Raw genomic sequence first — 10,053 nt, 5'->3', positions numbered from 1 at the left:
GTCTAATTGCTTCCGGAATCACAGAGGACCATTTCAGCTGGAGCTTTTTTCCTCTCTTTCTTGCGCTTCATGAGGTGGAGAATGTATTTGGAACAGTCTAAAAGGTAATTATTTGTTAATGTTTATATTGTAAAATAGCTTGCTAAAACAGTTGCATGTTCATTCCTTCTTATGAGTAGCTGTAAAAGTATGTTTATGATAGATTTAACATCTTGTTATAATCGATCAGATGAACTGCGCTGTGATGCGGTGCTCTGACGCAATCACTCGCACTCACTTGCAGTGTTTTTTAATTGTTTGTGCAATGTTCATATACGTGGCTCATTATTCGAATAATCACTGAAAGTTCTGACAAACCCATATGTGGCTCATTATTCATGGCTTTATTATTTGGTGTGACCTGGGGCCTCATGTACAAAGCGTGCTTACACACAAAAACCTGGTGTACGTCCGTCTCCATGCCATCGTTCAGACGTATCAATCGTGAAATGACCGCGGAAATATGCTGTGCATCACGCAAAAATCCTGGCTGGCATACGCATGTTTCTACAGCTATTGTTCCACTGTGGACATGTAAAGGTGGTGCTGGGACACTGTTAATAGTGTGAAAACAACAAGTCATCAGAGTGATGTGCAGATCAGTAACACAGTGACGAGCAATTAACGCACCCACATGTTTGCAGTTATATGGATGGATATAAAAAGCATGTGCAATGTGATGCGTAAAATGGCACTAACAATAGCTGCATTAGCGTTGTTGAAACACCTTGCAAATGGTGCAATCCGATGTGAGCGTGTATTCAGTGAATGCAACGATTAACTTTTCGAGTACCACAGCAGATCGAAGGTACAGTTGTGCTCAAAAGTTTACATACCATGGCAACATTTTTTTCCTGGGGGGGGGGCATTTCTAAGAGAATATGAATGATAACACAAAAACTTTGTTTTCACTCATGTCACTGGAGTTGCGCAGAGAGCTGTGGCCGGCCCAGAGTGTAATATGGCAAGGAGCCAGGTGCTGTCTGTGCCCAAACAGGTGGTGACCACACTGGGCTTCCTGGCATCAACTGATGCCGAGCCACCAGCTGTGTGGAAGCAATCATCCGAATCTCATCCAGGTACATCCCAACATTACAGAGCACTTTGCAGCGAAAGCCGGTTTCCAGAATGTAATCGGAGCTACTGACTGCACACAAATTGCCATGAAGGCGCCATCACATGCTAAATTTTGTTTTTGTTAAGAGGAAACATTTTCATTCCATCAATGTTCAAGCCATGTGTGGTGCGCAAATGCGCATCTGATTGGAGGCTGCACGGTGTGGTTGGTGGTTAAATAATTTATCAGTGTAATTGTTCCGAACGAAAACCAGTGTGATCACATTTGGGCGTGTGTGCATTCAAATGTTTTTTAAATTACAACCCCAATTCCAATGAAGTTGGGACGTTGTTTAAAATGTAAATAATAACAAAATACATCCATCCATCCATCTTCTACCGCTTAATCCAATTAAAGGTCGCGGGGGGCTGGAGCCTATCCCAGCAGTCATAGAGCGCGAGGCGGGGTACACCCAGGACAGGACGCTAGTCTGTCGCAGGGCCACAAATAGACAAACAAACACAGACACACCCACACACACACACAATTTTAAAGATTACAATCCACCTAACCCGCATGTCTTTGGATGTGGGAGGAAACCGGAGCACCCGGAGGAAACCCACGCAAACACGGGGAGAACATGCAAACTCCACACAGAAAGGCCATGGGAATTGAACCCACAACCTTCTCGCTGTGAGGCAACAGTGCTAACCACTAAGCCACTGTGCTGCCCCAAAACAAAATACGATTTGCAAATCCTCTTCGACCTATATTCAACTGAATGCACCACAAAGACAAGATATTTAATGTTCAAACTGATAAACTTTATTGTTTTTGAGCAAATATTTGCTCATTTTGAAATGGATGCCTGCAACACATTTCAACAGGTGAGTGTCATGACTGGGTATAAAAGGAGCATCCCCAAAAGGCACAAGCAAATATGGGGCGAGGATCACCACTTTGTGAACAACTGTGTGAAAAAAGTAGTCCAACAGTTTAACAACGTTTCTCAATGTTCAATTGCAAGGAATTTAGGGATTCCATCATCTACAGTTCATAATATAATCAGAAGATTCAGAGAATCTGGAGAGCTTTCTACATGTTTGCGGCAAAGCCGAAAACTAACATTGCATGCCCGTGATCTTCGATCCCTCAGGTGGCACTGCATTAAAAACCGACATTCTTACCATGTGGGCTCAGGAACACTTCAGAAAACAAATTCAAATTTATTAATTTATATAGCGCCAATTCACAATGAAATTGTCTCAAGGTGCTTCACACAACATAAAAAAAAAACTGAATTAAAAATTTAAAACACAATAAAAAGACGACCATAAAAGAAAACAAGAATAAAAAACACATCATAACACTAATGATAAAACAGGGAAAACAAATGATTCTTTAAACGTGACTTAAAAGTCTCCACAGTATCCGACTGCCGAATGTGTGCCAGGAGATCGTTCCACAGAGCTGGGGCATGGTAGGAGAAAGCTCTGTGACTGGCAGACTTTTTATTCACCCTGGGAATACATAGAAGTCCTGCACCCTGAGAACGCAGGGCCTGAGCTGGTACATAGGGGCTTAACAGGTCAGCTAGATAGGGAGGTGCAAGTCGATGAAAAATTTTATAAACTAATAACAGTACTTTAAAATCCAATCTTGAAGCAACTGGAAGCCAGTGCAGGGACACCAAAACGGGCATAATGTGGTCAAACGTTGTGCTTTGTGTCAAAAGTGTTATGTGCCGACGCGGGTTGAGGAGCGGACCTGCGTCTGACTGAACCCAGCGCTAAAATAACCAGAAAGCGGTTCCAATAACAAAACAATTTATTTTCCCCCTTTTGTGCAATACTCGGTGTACAAACATAAAACGCGTCTGTCTGGTGGAGTGAAGGACGGCGCGCTCTCCAGCGCCCAAAGGGATCGAAGCCCGGCGCCTCTGGACTCAGATTCACCGCCAAACACCCCCCAGGTGCACACGACAAACCGACTCTGTGAAGGATAGAAAAGGTGAGGTAAGTCAGCAGCTACAACTAATATCCTTCAAAGGCACACACTATCAGCAACACATTCAGGTCTGAATTTAAGCTTTATGTAAATGAGCAGCTTCTCACAACAGGTGGAGGATCATCTGTCCGCACGCCACAGCCGTGAGAAGCAAGCTGCACAACTCTCATCAATATTCACATATACTGCGTAACAAAATACCAAATTACTGTTAACAATTATTCAGACAATCAAATCACCTCTGATGTGTGCTGACAGCATGTGTCCCTCACCCGTCCTCCTTCACAGGCACGATGTGTCAAACCCAGGCGCGGTCCTCAGCGTCTCACAAACGAACGTCACAAGGTCGAGTTCCTGGCAATTCTGCTTGAATCACACATGGCTTAAATGCAGAACGCCATCTCATTATCTGCTTCAGCCTGAAAGTCTTTAAGGTTGCACGTGAGCATCATCCACAGGTGCTGCATATCACGTCGATGAGGGTGAAGGACTCTTCTGCCAGCACCTTCTCCACAGACAATAAATCAGTTTGCATACCACCTGGAGAGCAAAGAAAAGAAAAGAAAAGAACACCAAAATGTCCAGCCAAACCCCCCCCAACACACAACAAAAAGTCTGGCACCAGCATTCTGAACCAGTTTAAGACCCCTAATTCTGGCTTACTGCAGTAAGCCAGAAAATAGAGCATTACAATAGTCTAATCTAGAAGAGACAAATGCATGAATCAAAGTGTCAGCATCAGCCATAGACAGGATGGGACGAATCTTTGCTATATTTTGTAAATGGAAGAAAGAAGTCCTAGTAATGTCTCTAATGTGGAGGTCAAAGGACAGCATAGGATCAAAAATTACTCCAAGGTTCCTCACTTTATCTGTATGATGTATAACATACAAACCTAAGATAAGTGCTAGCTGTTCAAATTGATGCCGATACCTCGCTGGACCAAGGACCATAACTTCAGTCTTATCAGAATTTAAAAGTAGGAAGTTACTACACATCCAACTTCTTACTGATGCAAGGCAATCTTCCAAAGATTTTATGTGAATGAGATTACCAGCAGTTACTGTTATGTACAATTGAGTGTCATCAGCATAGCAATGAAAGGGAATCCCAAAGCGCCGCAGTATCTTCCCAAGGGGTGCTACATAAAGGGGAAAAAAGCAGGGGGCCTAAAACGGATCCCTGTGGAACCCCAAACTTCATGTCCCTACGGTCAGAGGAGGTGCCATTACACAATACACAGTAAGAACGACAGGACAGGTATGACGTCAACCATGCAAGAGCAGTTCCAGTAATCCCAAAGTGATTCTCCAGCCTATTGAGTAAAATATGATGATCCACAGTATGAAACGCAGCACTAAGATCCAGCAGCACCAAGACTGTAGTGGTATCTGAGTCCATTGCTCGCAAAAGGTCATTCACTACTTTAGTAAGTGCTATCTCTGTGGAGTGATATTTTCTAAAAGCAGACTGCAGTGGCTCACAAAAGATGATTCTCAGTGAGGTAGTCCACGAGCTGTCGCAAAACCACTTTTTCCAGGATATTAGAACAAAATGATAGATTTGATATCGGTCTATAATTTTTCAATATACTAGGGTCGAGATTGGATTTCTTAAGTAATGGTTTAATCACTGCAGACTTGAAACATTTAGGAACAGATCCAGAAGTTAATGAGAGATTTATAATTTCCAGCACAGTTGGCCCAAGAAACTGAAAAAAAACCACATTGAAAACCATTGTCCATTTATACAGTTCGTCGCTACATCTAAGTGCAAGTTAAAACTCTTCTATGCAATGCGAAAGCCATATATCAACAACATCCAGGAACACCGCTGCCTTCTCTGGAACCGAGCTCATTTGAAATGGACATGTTATGTATCGACGCGAGTTGAGGAGCGGACCTGCGTCTGACGGAACCCAGCGCTAAAATAACTGGAAAGCGGTTCCAATAACAAAAACAATTTATTTTTCACCCTCTAGTGCATAACAAAGTGTAAAAACTAAAACAGCGTCATTCTGGTGGAGTGAAGGCTGGCACGCTCTCCAGCGCCCAAAAGGATCGAAGCCCGGCGCTTCTGGACTCACTGTTACCGCCAAACACCCCCCAGGTGGACACGACAAACCGACTCTCTGCGAAGGATAGAAGAGGTGAGGTAAGTCAGCAGTTACAACCAATATCCTTCAAAAGGCACACACTATCAGCAACACATTCAGGTCTGTATTTTAAACTTTATGCAAATGAGCAGCTTCTCACAACAGGTGGAGGATCACCGGTCCGCACGCCACGGCAGTGAGAAGCGAGCTGCACAACTCTCATCACAATTCAAATATACTGCGTAACAAAATACCAAGTTACTATCAACAATTAGTCAAACAATTAATCACCTCTGATGTGTGCTGACAGCATGTGTCCCTCACCCTTCTTCCTTCAGAGGCACGATGTGTCAAACCCAGGCGCGGTCCTCAGCGTCTCACAAACGAACATCACAAGGTCGAGTTCCCGGCAATTCTGCTTGAATCACACATGGCTTAAATGCAGAACGCCATCTAATTATCTGCTTCAGCTGAAAGTCTTTAAGGTTGCATGTGAGCACCATCCACAGGTGCTGCACATAATGTTGATGAGGGTGAAGGACTCTTCAGCCAGCACCTTCTCCACAGACAAATCAGTTTTCATACCACCTGGAGAGCAAAGAAAAGAAAAGAACACCAAAATGTCCAGCCACACCCCCCCAACACACAACAGGACAGACGCAAAGTGGAAAAGTGTGCTGTGGTCTGATGAGTCATACATCAAACAAGAATGGGAAAGAATTCCACCTACAAAGCTTCAGCAATTAGTGTCCTCAGTTCCCAAATGCGTATTGAGTGTTGTTAGAAGGAAAGGTGATGTAACACAGTGGTAAACATACCACTGTCCCAGCTTTTTTGAAACATGTTGTAGGCATCCATTTCAAAATGAGCAAATATTGGCACAAAAACAATAAAGTTTATCAGTTTGAACATTAAATATCTTGTCTCTGTGGTGTATTCAATTGAATATAGGTTGAAGAGGATTTGCAAATCATTGTATTCTGTTTTTATTTACATTGTATACCATGTCCCAACTTCATTGGAATTGGGGTTGTAATATGTTTTCTTTTGCTTGATGGTGGAACTAGAGAGCTTTAACAAGCCCCCAACTGTGTTTAGTATTTGTCAATAAAAGAGTGTGTCATGTTAATGTCACACACTGTCAGCCGCCGCGCACCTAATATCTTTTTACTTCAGTGTGTGTGCGTAGCTCAGTTCAGCATTTACATACAGAAATGCGCTTGTTTAATTTCCATTTTACATTACCACGAGCTGGGAGAAAGGCGATCTAACCACAGCTTTTGTTGTTTTTGCACGGTGTCTGTGAAAGTTCTTTAACTTTTACATGCAACAACACCGAGAGGATGATGTCTTCAAACACACAACACTGTACACTTATGGTGCCTTCAGCATGACACAACCAGGCTATTTGAATACATTAGCATATTCAAATGGAGGCGTGGCCAGGGAGTAGTTTGGTGCATGTGCACACATGCTAAATTCTATGTTCAGTGGGATTTACAAACCAAACGTGCATGGATTCATGCCTACACACACACACTTTTATACATTTGGATACATTTGTGCTTATGCCACTGCCAGGGTTTTGGCATACGCCAACTTTTAGTAGAATGTCAAAGCAAGTCTTTGTACATAAGGCCCCATGGCTTTAGTTTTTTATTTTTCATGAAGTTGGAAAAATTTCAAAAAACCTTTTTTCATGTTGTCATTGTGAGGTGTTGTGAGTAGAATTTTGATGGAACAACCAAATTTACTCTATTTTGGAATCAGGCTGTAACATAATGTGGAAAAAGTGAAGCCCTGTGAATACTTTCTGGATGCACAGTATATTACATTATTATCACTTTACCGAGGCGTTGCTGGGCCGGTATTGTAGATTTACGTCGACGGTATCTGGCTATACCCGCCCGCTGTGCATAAACAATTGACGTCATAGCGCACGCAGCCCAAGAACTGTCCGCAGAGGAAAAAAAAAAGAACTGTCCGCAATGGATATTCCGGATGATTTTTCTCATGGATAGCACGACAGTGAACAGCAGCTAAAGCAGCCAGCTTGATGAGGGACAGCAGCGCGTGCCAGACAGCGCGAGACACGACAAAAGTGAACCAACTTTTTATGTACACGCTACGTGTTGTGTATCTCAGTAAAAAGTGATAATAATGCAAATAACATGCTGTTGTCGTGCGGTATGCATTTTTCTGAGTCCCTCCATTCATCCCGTCACCCGCAATGACAGCTATTCGCCCTCGTCTAACACGGGCGAATAGCTGTCATTTTGGGCGACTGGGTATGGACGTCGGGCCTCTTGAAAATGCATACCGCCCTCCAAAAGCATGTTATTGTATTAGTATGATACAGTACAGTAGAGCAGCTGTGTTACTGGACTTTGTTATAATGCCTGTTGAGATGGACTTGATAATGAGATGGACTTGAATCTCCTGAGAGCGGACTGCAACGCAAATAGGTACGTTCTATGGTGGGAATGGTCTTTTATTGTTGGCCGCTCTGCTGAGGCAGTGAAACATGAAACGTTCCTCCAAGGAGGTCAGTGTTCAGCCAATGATTTTCCAGGACACACACTGAAATTTTGCACTCTGTCAATGCCTACAGCAATAAAACGATACCAGTAGCTTGTCATGCATATCGTTTATCCTCAGTGGTTTCAGGAAGTAGCGTCTCTGCTGTGTCCTTTTGACTGCCACTGTGGTGTTTGTGGACCAGAAAAGATCTTTTGCAACATCTATAACGAAAAACCTGAAGGCAGGAACCCTTTCTACACAGTCAGACTTTGGACTTCACCTGAACTTTCCAAGCGTTATTACAGGAGATATTCCCTCTGAGTTGCTATTCTCGTTTTATTACCAGAAGATTAAAATGTTGCGATACTCAACCAGGACTCATATTGTGGTCATATGTACCATACTTTTCCTCTTGGGGTAAGACTTTTACTTTTTGATTTTATAAATTTGAAATGGACTACTTTAACATTATCTCACTGAAATGTGTTTCATGATTCATATTAAGATAATCAAGACTCTAACTTTTATAGTAGTAATTCTTTAATCAAAGTATTAAATAAGTGTTTGATTTAACAAGTGTTTCATTTCACTTTCATGAATTATCATCAGAGCTTTATGGCTCTAAGAACATGATAACGTTTTTTGCATTTCACATTCTCCACATTGGGACACATGACAGATTTTGAGTGTTCATGCCTCATTTTGTAATAGCTCCATGTCGTTGGACACAGATGTTCCTGTTTCTTTCTCTTTTTAACTTTCCTAGTGTAATTTCTTATTACCTGTTCTGAATTTAAAGTGCCTATACTGTTAATATATTCTGTGTATCAGGTTGAGTGGACAGAGACATTTGGACACAAATGCAGGACTCAAACTCACACCTCTGAATATTAAGATCATTTATTGGTTGGTAAAGCAGGGTCCGGTACACAAAAAGGCAGTCCAAGATTAGCAAACAAATACCTTAAGAGAGTCATAGTTACTCCCGCCGTTTACCCGCGCTTCATTGAATTTCTTCCCTTTGACATTCAGAGCACTGGGCAGAAATCACATCACGTCAACACCCACCATTTAATTAAACAGTCGGATTCCCCAGGTCCCCACCAGTTCTAAGTCAGCTGCGAGGCGCCAGCCGTGGGTTGGGGTCCTGGCAGGCACTGTAGCTGGGGAGATCTGCGAGAAGGGCCCGAGGGGCATCCAAAGTCACCAGCTGCCATACCCATTACCCCACGCCTCTGCGCGGTGGCAGGCTTCCCGCAGGGCACTGCCCTGCACCGTGCCGAGGCAGGAGAAGCCACACCATGAGGTGGGCTGGCGTGGCGCACGCCTTCACACTGATGTGTGATGTGCAGTGAATTTGGTCGCACCACACCTTATAACATTGATGCTTTTGAAAATTCCATCAATAAAAAAATTCTACAAAATTTTTCACAATGACTGCATGCTGTAGTATAACCAGCACGACCCCACTGCTGTGTGGAGTAAATTTTGTGTCAGGACACTTATGATATTGATGCTATTGAAAATTCAAACCATAAAAAAATTCTCCAGATTTTTTTAAATTACCTTTTTCCAAACTGAGTGCTGTAGTACAAGGGTAGGCTGAAAGGTTCTAAGGCTGACTATGATGCAGTTGTCGAATTGAACAAATTCAGGGTTATTTTTCTACATAGTCTCCCTGTAACTCCACACACTTCTTCCAGCGGTGCTTGAGTGCTTCGATTCCCTTGGCATAGAAGCTTTCTTCTTGAGAGTCAAAATAGTCCTCAACGGCAGCCATCACCTCATCATTGCTCCGGTAGTGCTTCCCAGCCAAGTTTTTTTTTCAGGACTGGGAACAGATGAAAGTCAGAGGGTGCCAAGTCAGGGGAGTATGGTGGGTGATCTACCAGTTCGAATCCACACTCATCGATAGTGGCCATGGCCACTGTTGACTTGTGAGTTGGGGCATTATCTTGATGGAACAACACCCCTTTCGTCAGCTTTCCTGGTCACTTCTTTTTGATAGCCTCGCGTAACTGTCTCAGTAGGTTAGAATAGTACTGTCCATTTATGGTTTGTCCCTTTTCAAGATAGTCCACGAACACAATGCCCTTGGCATCCCAGAAAACTGAAACCATGACCTTCCCCGCAGACGAAACGACCTTGGCCTTCTTTGGAGGTGGTGACCTTGGGTGTTTCCACTGCATTGATTGTTTTTTTGTCTCTGGTTCAAAGTGGTGAACCCAACACTCATCCTGGGTAAGAAAACGTTCCATGTAATTGGCTGGAACCTCTTCAAATTACGCCAAGTTTGCCTTTGACATAACTAGCCTGGTGCGTTTCCCACCGAGCT

At 43.1% G+C, this 10,053-nt stretch overlaps 1 long non-coding RNA gene across 1 annotated transcript; it reads right to left on the bottom strand.

Annotated features, from left to right (window-relative positions):
- Positions 1–897: 897 nt before the first annotated feature.
- Positions 898–8,782, bottom strand: LOC117502477. The gene is made up of 3 exons (XR_004558313.1): positions 8,682–8,782; positions 4,280–4,285; positions 898–910 (listed from the first exon to the last, which is right to left on the bottom strand). It is a non-coding gene; the product is annotated as an uncharacterized LOC117502477 (long non-coding RNA).
- Between the last annotated feature and the right edge of the window lie 1,271 nt (positions 8,783–10,053).

Source organism: Thalassophryne amazonica, chromosome 2, assembly GCF_902500255.1.
Source record: "Thalassophryne amazonica chromosome 2, fThaAma1.1, whole genome shotgun sequence".
In the NCBI taxonomy this organism is placed as follows: Eukaryota; Metazoa; Chordata; class Actinopteri; order Batrachoidiformes; family Batrachoididae; genus Thalassophryne; species Thalassophryne amazonica.
Note: the sequence above shows the minus strand (reverse complement) of the source record. Positions and strands in the feature narration are given on the sequence as shown.